General features: G+C 32.6%; 1 long non-coding RNA gene across 2 annotated transcripts; it reads left to right on the top strand.

Moving 5' to 3' along the window:
• The first annotated feature begins 465 nt into the window (after nt 1–465).
• On the top strand, nt 466–8,516 carry LOC120350504. Of its 2 annotated transcripts, XR_005570816.1 has the most exons (4): nt 466–617; nt 1,931–2,057; nt 2,982–3,101; nt 8,378–8,516. It is a non-coding gene; the product is annotated as an uncharacterized LOC120350504 (long non-coding RNA). The 2 variants fall into 2 exon arrangements; XR_005570815.1 differs by lacking the exon at nt 466–617 and having other exon boundaries at nt 1,805–2,057.
• Nucleotides 8,517–13,312: the final 4,796 nt, after the last annotated feature.

The raw sequence follows: 13,312 nt of genomic DNA on the forward strand, positions 1-13,312 counted from the left end.
GAAGTAGATTTCCAGCACTTCTTCTCAATGCAAAAATCCCGTCAGACGGGCCGTTGACGGGCTACTAACGTTTAAAATTTTAAATAATTGGTAATTGATGATGGAGAATTTTGAAAAAAATAATTAACGATTCTGTTCATGTTATAAACATTGTCCTAGAATTTCAAATGTTTCCATCCAAAATTGAAAAAGTTATATCATTTTTTCAAATTAGATTCCAGTTTGTGCTAAAAATCATGTCACACACCAAGCCTATGAAATAATTTTCAAGTTTTAAATTCAAATAATAATAAACTAGGTACTATTTTATTGATTCCAACATTATTTCAGTGGAAGCTCAAATGTCCCCCATAAAGAAATCATTAATCCGTCCCAGAAATATGGACTGTTTTAATGTTAACAATAAAGATTGTCTATATCAATAACTTTGAAACTCCCGGGGTGATTCATGCTTGTGCACTACTGCGCTTGAGCGACAGCCATTAAAGATGTCCTGTGCCTGTCTCCTTCAGTTTTCAGTAGTTGAAGGTGAAGTTCGTTCATTGTTTGTTTATCCTTTATTTTATCGCATCATCAAGTTGATGATAATTTTTGATTGCTGAAGGTCTTAAATTAAGGTAAGATCATTCATTTATGTCTAGGATATTTATTGATAAGTTTAATAGCATACAGAAGTTACCTACTAAACAAAGCTGTTTAGCCTAGTTTTGGCAAAGCGTTATTCCCCAGATAAATTTGTAAAGCACATGTTGTTTTTAAAAGCACTATGGTAAATAATTATGTTAGGCCCTATTAATAACCCTGATACAACATTAATTGCAATGTTTAGTGTGTATAAGTTAATTTTTTCCATTTTTAAACCCAAACAGTTGATTTAACCAACTGTTAACATTGTTGGTACCTTAAACTTGTAAAACAACTATCAAGTGTGGTTTTGATTTTATGATTTAGGTAATAATTTTTAAACTAGTGATTATATGATTCAGTAGTATCATAATAGATTGATTTAATTATTATGAATGTTTAAGATATAAGAAGCTATTGTAAAATGTTACAATAATAAAGCTAATACCAGAATAGGCTTACCCACTAATAATATTAGTTATTTATAGGCATATTAGGGACTATGGTTACATTTGACCTAATTAACTTTTTGAATACAGTATTTTGATTAGATAAAACATTATTTATTTCAATATGACTAGTATCAAATCAACCTCTTGAGAAATACTCTAAATAAACTGTAAATAGCAGCAATCATTCTTATTGATAGGCTACAATTTAATAATTAGTTCAGTACTATGTAAGGTCCTTAAATACTCCCTTGTATTGGTTTATTGTTTTAATACTATCAATTTATTAAAACCATACTAAATTATTACTTCAAAATTTCGGTGTAAATGCACGTCCAGTGCCAACATACCTGTCATCAAATTTTTGGTTGGGATCGATTATTAAGTATGCTATTTTGAGCACAAAATCACAAATTTAAACGACGGTCACTATTGTTTTTGAAATAAACTAAGTTCAAAGTAGCACAATTTTACATGCATTTAACCTATGAGTAGCAGCCATTTTATTATTGAAATCATCAAATTATGATATTCCCAATCTGAGTTTTCCTAACCCAAAGCTTTTCCTAACCTAAGCTTTATTAACCTAAAGCTTTTCCTAACCTTAGCTACTTATGGTTGCTACTTATAGCATAGGTTAAATGCATGTAAAGTTGTGCTACTTTGAACTTAGTTTATTTTGAAAACAATAGTGACCGCCGTTTAATTTTTTGATTTTGTGCTCAAAATATCATAGGCCTACTAAATCGATCCCAACCAAAAATTTGATGACAGGTATGTTGGCACTGGACGTGCACTTTAGCCAAAATTTCTTTCAATTAGATAATTGCTTTCATACATGTTCCATTTGATTTCAGACGAAGGTGGGAATAGAACTGCAGATACATATTATACTAAAATCCACCATGACAGATGAATATGATGCCAAGGATTAGATTTGAAAAAAGTTCTTCTCCTCTCTACATTTGATGAAAGCCATTTTCAGTAAGTTGCACTCTATCTCCTCCAATAATCAAATTTTTCAACATACATAAACAAACTTACTTGTAACCTTAACAAACAAACTTAGGCTACCTACAATAGCCTATATTCAAGAATTACTGGAGCAGTTTTAAGATTTTATGTCAAGCCCTATTAATAACCCTAATATAACAGTAATTGCAATTTTTAGTGTGTATAAGTTGAATGTTTATCATTTTCAAACACTGAGGCCCGGTTGCACAAAAGCCGGTTAAATTTTAACTGTGATTAATTCCGCGAGAGCCAATCAGAGAAGCCGTTTTATCAAAAACGCATTCTCTGATTGGTTCTCGTGAAGTTAATCACGGTTAAAATTTAACTGGCTTTTGTGCAACCGGGTCTAATAGTTGATTAAACTGTTACCATTGTTGGTTAACTTCAAACTTGTAAAAAACTATCAAGTTAGTGGTTTTAATTTCATGATTCAATACATTTTAAGCTAGTGATTATATGATTCAGTAATATTATAATAGATTGATTCAATATCATGGATGGTTATGATATAAAAGAAGCTATTGTAAAATGTTACAATAATAGAACTATTCATAACACCACCTACTAATTATTAGTTATATTTATTAGGGACTATAGTTACATTTTTGTTAGGGACATGAACTAAATTTTTTTTTATATTTTGATTAGATGAAACCATATTTATTCCAATATGACCAGTATAAAATAACCCCCTTGATAAATACTTTAAATAAATTGTAAATAGAAGCAATCATTCTTATTGATAGGCTACAATTTGATAATTAGTTCAGTACTATGTAAGGTCCTTGAAAACTCTCTTGTATTGGTTTATTGTTATATCATTTACTATCACTTATAAAATTCCTCTCAATTAGAAAATCGCTTTCATACATTTAATGTATCATTTGATTTCAGGCAAAGGTGGGAATAGAACTGCAGACGCATATACCAAAATCCACCATGACAGACGAATATGCTGCCAACTACAGTTTTAGATTTAAAACTCCTTTCTACATCTGATGGAAACCATTTTCAGTAAGTTGCACTATACTATTTCCTAATCACTAAAGCAGTTTTAAAATTTTAAAATGATAACTTTATAATTGAATAGGCTCAGATTTTTAATTTCATATGAAGCAAAAATTTATTGTAAAACAAGCTGCAAATTAGTATAGTAATTTCCAAAGAACCATATTGGAGACTTAAGTCACAATAAATCTCAATAATGTTGGATATGTTATAAGAAGTTTGACGAATGAGTGAACTGGCAGAAGTGTGAACCGCGGCTAGAGTCGGTTTAAGGTTGTGCAAAGGCTAAAAATAAAATTTATACTGGTGATATTTTTCAAAGTTTTTCGGTTTGTATATCATCAACCTATCAAAATGAAAAGGTATTCTCAGGAAAACATTTTTTCCGATCATTACTTTTTGAGATATGAGAGCCTAAAGTTTGAATTTTTGGGACAGAACATTTAAAATTCGATAAAAGATAAATCCTTGAGATTTAGAGGATAGATTCTTCATAGTATTGTTGAACTATTAAAAAAATATTTTCTGAAAATATCCATTTTATTGAAAATACAAGGTTTTTGGGCCACTCTGTATCTATATAGAACAAGACAATTATTTATCATGCAAATATTGGTTGGTTCTGAATTTATTTATCCTTTTGTGGATACAATCACAAATCATAAAAATATAATTTGGAAAGAATAGCAGGCTTTGCCCAAAACTATTTTATTCCCAAATTTTGATAATGAATAATATGTCCCAAAATGTTTTTATAATTTTACTGCTGAAAGTTCAAGTTTAATTTTCATTGATGTTTAAAAAAATATAGGTATAAAAATCAGAAATAAAATATAAATTACTAGCAGGCCCTCTTTTTCATGTCTATATTGACTGGACTAATATGGTTGCAACTTTGAGTGAGTTAGTGTGAACGCATTACTGGGATAAAACATACCTATAGTCTTTTTTCTTTAGGGCTACTTTTGAATAATACTTGAGAATAGAAATCAAAGAAAAATAAAAATAATATTATTCTAATATTTTTATTTCTAAAAAGAAATATGCCAATTTTAAAATGGGTACTTGAATTTCTGTTTTTATTTACATACCTACAGGTATGGTTTGAAAAACAAATACGGCTATCTACTACAGTGCAGTGTAAATATTGCCTAAAACGCTAACCTTGCTAACATATAAAAATTAACATACAATAAAAATAAGTAACATCCATATTTACATAACCAAAAATGTCATATATTCGACTATAAAGGAATAGCACATTCGCTCCTGGGTGGCACATATATGTGCGACATGACTAATCAACTCCTCCCAATAAAAAATTAGGTTTACTTCATATATACCAGTCAATTAATACAGAATACTCCACACATTCCAAATCATATCACCTGTTGAAATGAATATTTCCTTAACAGTAATTTGAATTACTCTGGAAGATCGTTAAATTCCTCAAGTTTCTCAAATTTCAGGGTTTTTTCACTCGTGACACATATATGTGCCACTCGGTCTTTATATAGAATGGTGAGTGTAAACCAAGGATAGTGTATAGCAGGTTGCCTCAATCGCGTTTACATACGCGGATGAGATGGCATGAGCCTACGTGGCAAACGCCGGCTTCCCATAAGAATTACATACAAAACACCGCGTCAAATATCACTTCCTCACATAAAAACCGCTGTATTGATAAAAAATATGAATATGCTATTCAATTCAGAAAGAAACAAGCTCCACATCAATGTGTATTTTGAAAACATTAATTCATTTCGAAAAGTGTAGAAAGTCCTTGAATCTATCACTATATTCAATCGGTAAAACCTATTCATATTTGTGAAAAGGCTGGTAACTTATTTGTTTTGGACTTATTTTAAACAATAATATGACAAAATGAAGCGAACTTATTTAATTTTATGCTGGTCGTCCAATAATATTTAAAAATGATTGTTTATTATTTGACAATTGTTTGTGAAAATTGATAGTTGTATCGTCGCCCGGAATGCTAGTTGCAAGCATTTGTATTAATGATATTTGTTTAAGACTTTATTAATTGACATATACCTAGAACCAATTTAGCGAAATCATGGAACTGTTCACCATGGTTACAAGTTATTTTTAGAACGTTGAACTGTCTGGTTACTAATAATTATTTCAGTTGTCTACTGGAAAGCGTAGTGCCAACACGTTGCTCTTGTATTGTGTTTTTGTTTCTGCTCAGTGCAGTATTATTATTATTATTGACGATTATTAGTATATTTTATTGATTATTTTCATGGGACACAAATTTACAAAGGAAATACCATATATTATTCACAAATAATATAACATTAATTATTCATGAAATTATTCAACTACTTTACAGTACAGTAGTGTAATGCGCTTTATTTTTTGATAAAATAACAGCATTAAAGTCATTAAAAGTCATGATTATCTATTTTTTTATCATAATTGGGATAAATAAAAATCTTTATAATGTTTAAATGATGTTCATATATTCTTAGGGCTTATCTAGACTGTTTATTTTTGTGATAAAGCTAGGCAACCGTTGATGGGTTCGCATTGCTATGTTTCAGGAGTTGTTGATAAAATAACGTTAATATCCTGAAATTCCTAAAGAAGCTGTTAGTTCTTTCCACAGACTTCATAAGGATAAAATTTCTAAATGAGAATAGAATCTGTTTAAGAGAAAGAACTAAAACGATGCAGAAAAAACTAATAGAAAGTACAAAAACGTATTTGAAATGGTATTATCAAATCAAATTGTGTGTTCAAACGATTTGTTTTAGACTCGCCGGTAACATTTATAGGATTTTTACTGAAAATTAGTTTGATATTGTTTCAAAGGGGATAAAATGCTGAACATTTTGATGTCAATCACTTCTATGTAAAGTTGATGGTTGATTTGCTATGAGGGCTCAAAGTTGGCATTTTTACATTTGAATGCATGTTAAGCCAGGGCGAGAGGTCGCAGCATGACGTCACACCATAGCAGGCTGCGGTCTCCACGCGTCTTATGTGATCAAGGCAACCTACTATTATACTATTCTTGAGTTTTTTCCAATTATAAGGAAATAGCAGTATCATCAAAGGCCAATGACATACATATTCATCATAAAATTCATCATTAGTAAATTATTATTATTGATCATGTTTTCAAAGTATAAAAATAAAAATCCAAGAAAATATTTGACTTACAGATAGAAAATTGAAGTGTCCAATATGATGTGAAATGAAAATAGTTCATTCAATAAACTTATTTGTGAATAAAACAATCATGTCAAAAAGGCTTTCTTTTATGAAAGTATGGAATAATCATAAATTAGTAGTCCCAATACATGTGGAGAAATTGCAAATCAGTTACTTGAATCAAAGAAGAACTCATCGTTTCGTACACTTCACCGCTTGCTCCCAATACTCTTTTCAAATTTCTTCTACATGTTTGCCTTTTTGCAACCAATGTCCAATCACTGCTACCCAAAGACGGAACCTCCTTCAAACACAGTTTTTCAACAACCTTTGAAATTCAACGATACATATGCACATATACAGAGTGAGTCATATGTATGGGAACCCTTCAATAATTTGGAGACTGTTGTAGATATAATTCTGTAACTTTCAGGATCAGTTATTGATAGAATACTCTACCTTTTAATGTACAACCAAGTTCCAACCCCACATAACGTGTTTACTTGGGGGTTGTAACTGGGATATTTAAAATGTAAACACCCATTGTGTGGTTAATCATTTTAAAGGTCTTTTTAAAACAAGAAAGATGACATCAATAATAATGTTCTATGATAATTGTATCCAAAATGGCGGCTGATTGAAGTTTTAGTTTTTGAAGAAATGAGGGTTTGTAACTCAAATATTAAAAATGTAAACACCCATTGTGTGGCTCATAGTTTTAAAGGCCTTTTTAAAACAAGAATGACGACATCAATAAAAATGTTCTATGATACTTTTATCAAAAATGGCGGCTGATTGAAGTTTTAGTTTTTATAGAAATGATTGATAAAAGTAATAAAACTTAAAACAACACTTTTTTTGATGAATAACGAAACACATTGAAAAACTGATTATTTATTTAGTAATCTGTTTGGTACTTTTTACTTTCCTTGCCCTATTACCATAGGTAAGGAAAGTATTGCTTTCTGAAAAAAATTAAGGTACCCCAATTTCTAAATTTCTATACGTTTGAAGGTCCCCTGAGTCCAAAAAACTGGTTTTTGGGTATTGGTCTGTGTGTGTGTGTGTGTGTGTGTGTGTGTGTGTGTGTGTGTGTGTGTGTGTGTGTGTGTATGAGTGTATGTGCGTCTGTGTACACGATATCTCATCTCCCAATTAACGGAATGACTTGACATTTGGAACTTAAGGTCCTTTCACTATAAGGATCCGACACGAACAATTTCGATCAAATGCAATTCAAGATGGCGGCTAAAATGGCGAAAATGTTGTCAAAAACAAGGTTTTTCGTGATTTTCTCGGAAACCGCTCCAACGATTTTGATCAAATTCATACCTAAAATAGTAATTGATAAGCTCTATCAACTGTCACAAGTCCCATATCTGTAAAAATTTCAGGAGCTCCGCCCCATCAATGCAGATAGAATCCCAATTATCAGGCTTCAGATACAATTGAAACAAAAAAAATCAAGTGGAGTAGATTGAGCATGAAAATCTCTACAATTAATGTTCAGTAACATTTTCACCTAAAATTGAAAATAAGCTTTAAATTCGAGAAAATGTGATTATTCAATTGCAAATTATTGTTGATTCTATTAAATCATTCACTATGAAGAGATAGCAGACCTCATGTGTGTCTCCAGCGTTATTACCCTGTCACCAGCTGGCTCAAATCACTGAATAGTAGACTTGAGATGCGCGGGAACATTAGCGTCAGGTGATCAATTTTCATAACGGCAAGGAAAGTTGTGTGAGTGCGCCACACCAGATTTTTACATTTCATTTCAAAAGATGCTCCCGAAATGTTCCCCTTTATTCTCTCGTTTGACAGTGTGCCAAACTGTCATAAATGTAAATGAGATGTCCTTATGAAGGTCTAAGTCAACCACTTATGAGGGGTTGAAATTCATTTATGTATGTCAAAAGGTAGAGTATTTGACCAATAACTTATCCTGAAAGTTACAGTATGTATATCAGTCTCCAACTTATAAAAGTTTTTAAGCTACATAATCAGCATTCTGAGAATTGATTACCGAGAAATTTTATATTTTACTCATAATAACCTATTAAGTTATCCCACTAAACTGTACATTTCATATTTTACAGGACCAAGAGTAGAGAGACTACGCCTCATGAAGCTCAAATCGAGGACGATAGCAGTTCAAAGTAAAAATATATAATTAGTTATAAATTGAAAGTTCAATTTTTGTAATATTTAATAAAAATCATTGCATTTTATTGAAAATAATGCTTTCTTATTTACATTTTTCGCTCATATAGTAAATACTCTGAAGTTAAGCTTTAAAGAAAATAAACTAATATAGATATTAATATATAATATTTAATATTTTAATAGATATTCAAAGTAATAATTGATGTGTTACTCAGATGTATATGAACTGTACTCCATTTGAGGTGTTGCAAGCATAGAGGGCTGTTGAACTAGAGCAGATTTGATTTAATTAATTCATCGAATGGCGAGTGACTCATGCACTGCTCCCTCTCAGGACAGTCTGCAAGCTGTTATTGGTTAGCAGAGGTCGATCTCGACTCAATCAATACAGCTACAGAGACAGTTTATAGACTGCCCTGACAGGAGAGAATGAATAAGTAATTTGCCATTCACAGGAGAATTTTAAAGAATATTTCAATTTGAATAATATTAAAAATATAAAATATATATTAATAATCTGATTCAGTGCAATCCAATATAAATGCTTAATCATAATTCAAATTTCATCCAGAATTTGAAATAAATCTGTAATTCTTATTATTCATGATTCAATTATTCTTCCAAACTAATGCTCCAATCTTACTATTGCCTTAATACTCTATTTCTATACTCAGTGGACATCCATACATTCTATATATAGATGAAATCTATATAATATATATATTATATAGTCTATATATATATATATATTATATAGTCTATATATATATATATATTATATAATCTATATATTATATATAGATTTCATCTATAATTATATAGAATGTATGGATGTCCACTGAGTATAGAAATTGAGTATTAAGGCAATAGTAAGATTGGAGCATTAGTTTGGAAGAATAATTGAATCATGAATAATAAGAATTACAGATTTATTTCAAATTCTGGATGAAATTTGAATTATGATTAAGCATTGATATTGGATTGCACTGGCCTTGAATCAGGATTGATTCACTCTAAACATCCAGCTTGAATCCGACTCTAATTGATCTAGAATCACAATAGAATCGAGCTTGAATTTCGTGAAAGGTGTGCCAGGTGGCCTTGAATGGGGGGATTGCATCCAGCATGCGTTTCAAGCCTGAGTCAAGACTGCATCTCATTCCTGATTCGACCGTGCATCTCGGGCCTGAATCGAGCTCGCAACGCGATCTTGATTTTAGCTCGCAGCACCAGCCTGATTAGAGCCTGCATTTTGAGCTCGAAACTGGCTTGAACGATGTATAAACGGACTCTTGAATTCAACTCATTTCGAGCAAAACGCATGCGAATGAAATCTTGAATCAAGCCCTCATGTTTGACAAAACGAGCTTGTTTTGATTTCGATTCAAGTTGATTTTGCTGATTGGGCTATGGGTTAGTTGAGAATTAGGGAATAGTTAGGATGCCATACTAGAGCTTTATTTCATCTTAATTTTAAATGTTTTTATTATCTTTTTAAACTACCTGTATAGGGTATCGAGCAAATTCTGTAGTTATTGGCACCAGTTGCAAGCAAGCCACCCATCGTGATTCTTTGTAAGAAAGCAAACCTACAGTTGGGCTCTATTATTTCTCTGGACGGGGCTTTCCTCAATAAATGTTGGAGACGTAGAAGGGTTAGTGCGATTTATTGATTTGGCAATTATGGGACATTGTAGCCCCACATTTGCAGAGTCCTAGTACTGATTATGTGCTCAGAAGATGGAACTCAAACTCATATTGAACAAACAACACCACCTACCTCACAAGGAAAGCAGCCAATGGCAATGACAAGTTTTTCTGAGGAGCACACCACAAACACAAGCAATGATCCAACAACAAAAGTGAAGAATACTCATCTGAAGAAAATTGACCAATCTCAAACTGATAAATCTGGGCCTCAAGCTCCATCAACTCCACTCACCAAATGAAGAAAGCAGCCAACAGAAATGACAAGTACATCTGAGGAGCACACAACAAGAACAAAGAAGAATACTACAACAAAAGTGAGGAAGAATTATCTGCAGAAAAAGGATCAATCTCATGCTGAAAAATCTGGACCTCAAGCTTCATCAACTCCACCTACCAAACGAAGAAAGCAGCCAACAGCAATGAGAAGTACATCTGAGGAGCACACAACAAGCACAAGGAAGAATTCTACAACAAAAGTGAAGAACGTTCATCCTCTGAAGAAGAATCCAAGGGCTTCTGATATTCCCAAGTGGGAGAAAGCTGAACCTAATTTTATATTGACTCCTCCTCCTAACATTTTCCAAGATGAACATAGAAAGAAAATTTGTGAAGAATTGAACAATAAATCCCCTGTTGAAATTTTTGAGATGATTTTTGATGAGGAGCTGATGCAACACATTGTTGATCAAAGTTGTATATATGCCACAAAGAATAACCGCCATGATTTTGAATTCACAATTGATTGTCTGAAGAAATTTCTGGGTGTGTTATTATTTTCTGAGTACCACTCCCTTCCTCAGGAGAGTCTCTATTGGTGTGAAGATGAGGATATGTCTACTGATTGTGTACGAAAATGTATTTCAAGGCATCGTTGGCTTGAAATAAGAAGAAATTTACATTTTCATGATAATAATGAAATACCAACTGATAACTCTGCTAAGAAATCAATAAAAATTTCTCCATTGTATGAAAAGCTGAATAAGAACTTCTGTAAGTTTGGAATCTTTTCACAGAATCTGAGCATCGATGAACAAATGGTTCGTTATTTCGGTCATCACTTCCTAAAACAATTCATTAGGGGTAAACCAATAAGGTTTGGTTTCAAACAATGGGCACTATGTTGTGGTGAGACTGGCTACTTGTTTCACACAGAGCTTTATGAAGGGAGACAAGCTGAGAATGAAGTAAGAGAGATGCCAACCCTGGGTGCTTCTGTTATAATGGAGAAAGTTCGTATGGTAGACAACCCCTGGAATCATTCTTTCTATTTTGATAATTTTTTCATATCGTATGCACTTATGGAGAAGCTCACTGGAATGAAAGTATGTGCTACAGGTACAGCTCAACTACGCATGATGAACAAGTGTCCAATGAAAAGTGATAACACTATGAAGAAGGAAGAAAGAGGGACATATGATTATGCTTTTGATAGCAAAAGTAAGGTGTTGGCAGTTTCTTGGAAAGACAACAACAATGTCAAGGTGATGTCGAATAATGCAGGAATTCAGCCACTTCAGAAAGTGAATCGTTGGTCGAATACTAAAAAAAGCATGTGAAAGTAGATCAACCACATTGTATTGCCAATTACAATAAATCTATGGGTGGAGTTGATAAAATGGATTGGCTTGTGAACAAGTACCAAATAAAAATCAAAGGGAAAAATGGTACTACCCTATTTTCACATATTTGGTGGATACTGCGATTGTGAATGCTCATATTTTGTATTGCATGACCAATAAGAAAATACCTCTCCTTGATTTTAGAAGAAGTGTCACAAGAACATATCTCTCAAAGTCATCTATTTCTGACCCTGGGAAAGCTGGAAGACCTTCTCTTCAGAAAAGTTCTAAGAAAAGAGAAGAAGAAGCGATCAGAACTGATCCAGTTGGCCACACTATCCAGAGAACAGACAAAGGAAAACAGAGGAAATGCACTGTTTGCAAAAAAAATGCCCGAAAACAATGTGGAAAGTGTAATGTTGGGCTCCACATGGACTGCTTTCAAGAGTGTCATAACAAGTAGTGATAAGGATCCATGATTATTATTTTTTTATTTGTTTCTTCCATTTTTTCAATCTATGAGATCACTATTAACTATTATGCTCTAAAAATAAAACTGTGTGCCTAAAATGAACTTACATCTTTATTTGTATCAGGTCCCTAGTAATAACTTTTCAAGTGTCATGATCCCCATTTGGGACTTTTTTTTAAAATTACTTTAATTGACTTGAAATTGTAAATGAAGTTGAAAAAACATTTTTCACCTTCCAAGTAGACCATTTCCAACAAGAAAATCAGGAATTGAAGTAAAAACAAAATCTGACACTTAATGGGTTCTCGAAACCACCCTGAGCTAATGTACTAATCAATTGTTGAACTAGGTGGTTAGCTTCTGTAACCAAAGAGGAACCAGAAATGAGGTCATCAACGTAAAAGTCATTTTTTATAACATTAGCTATAACAGAGTTGGGTGTCATATCAAGATCGGCCAAATGATGAAGCATACAAGTAGCTAAGAGAGCTGCCGGCGAAGTACCATAACTTACAGTATTCAAGGTGAATTCTTGAATGGGTAAAGTAGCATCAGATCTCCAAAATATTCTCTGAAGATTACGGTCTGTGGGATGAACTAAGATTTGACAGTACATTTTAGTAATGTCCGAAATGAAGGCTATTTGATGTGAGCGAAAGCGCAGAACAATATCGAACAGTTCAGGCTGAACTATATGACCAATGTATAATACTTCATTAAGTGATGTTCCAGTGGTAGATTTAGCAGAAGCGTCAAATACTACACGTAATTTTGTAGTGGTCAAATCGGGCTTGAAAACCGGATGATGGGGAATGAAATAACATTTTTCATTATTCTGTGCTGGAGGCACTGGTGACATGTGATTCAACTGCTGATATTCTTCCATGAAAGCTGTGTATTGATTTTTTAATTCAACATTTGATGATAACCGTTTTTCTAATGAATGAAATCGGTTCAATTCTTGAAATCGGGAATGACCCAATGAGTGGAAACTATCCTTTTTGGGAAGAGTAACCATAAACCATCCGTCTTCAAGATGTGTGGTAGTGGTTGTGTAATGCTTTTCAAGTTTCAAAACCTCAGGTGTTGGATTTCTTCCAACTTCCAAAATTTCTCTAACTGATGAG

This window comes from Nilaparvata lugens, chromosome 3 (genome assembly GCF_014356525.2).
Source record: "Nilaparvata lugens isolate BPH chromosome 3, ASM1435652v1, whole genome shotgun sequence".
Taxonomy (NCBI): domain Eukaryota; kingdom Metazoa; phylum Arthropoda; class Insecta; order Hemiptera; family Delphacidae; genus Nilaparvata; species Nilaparvata lugens.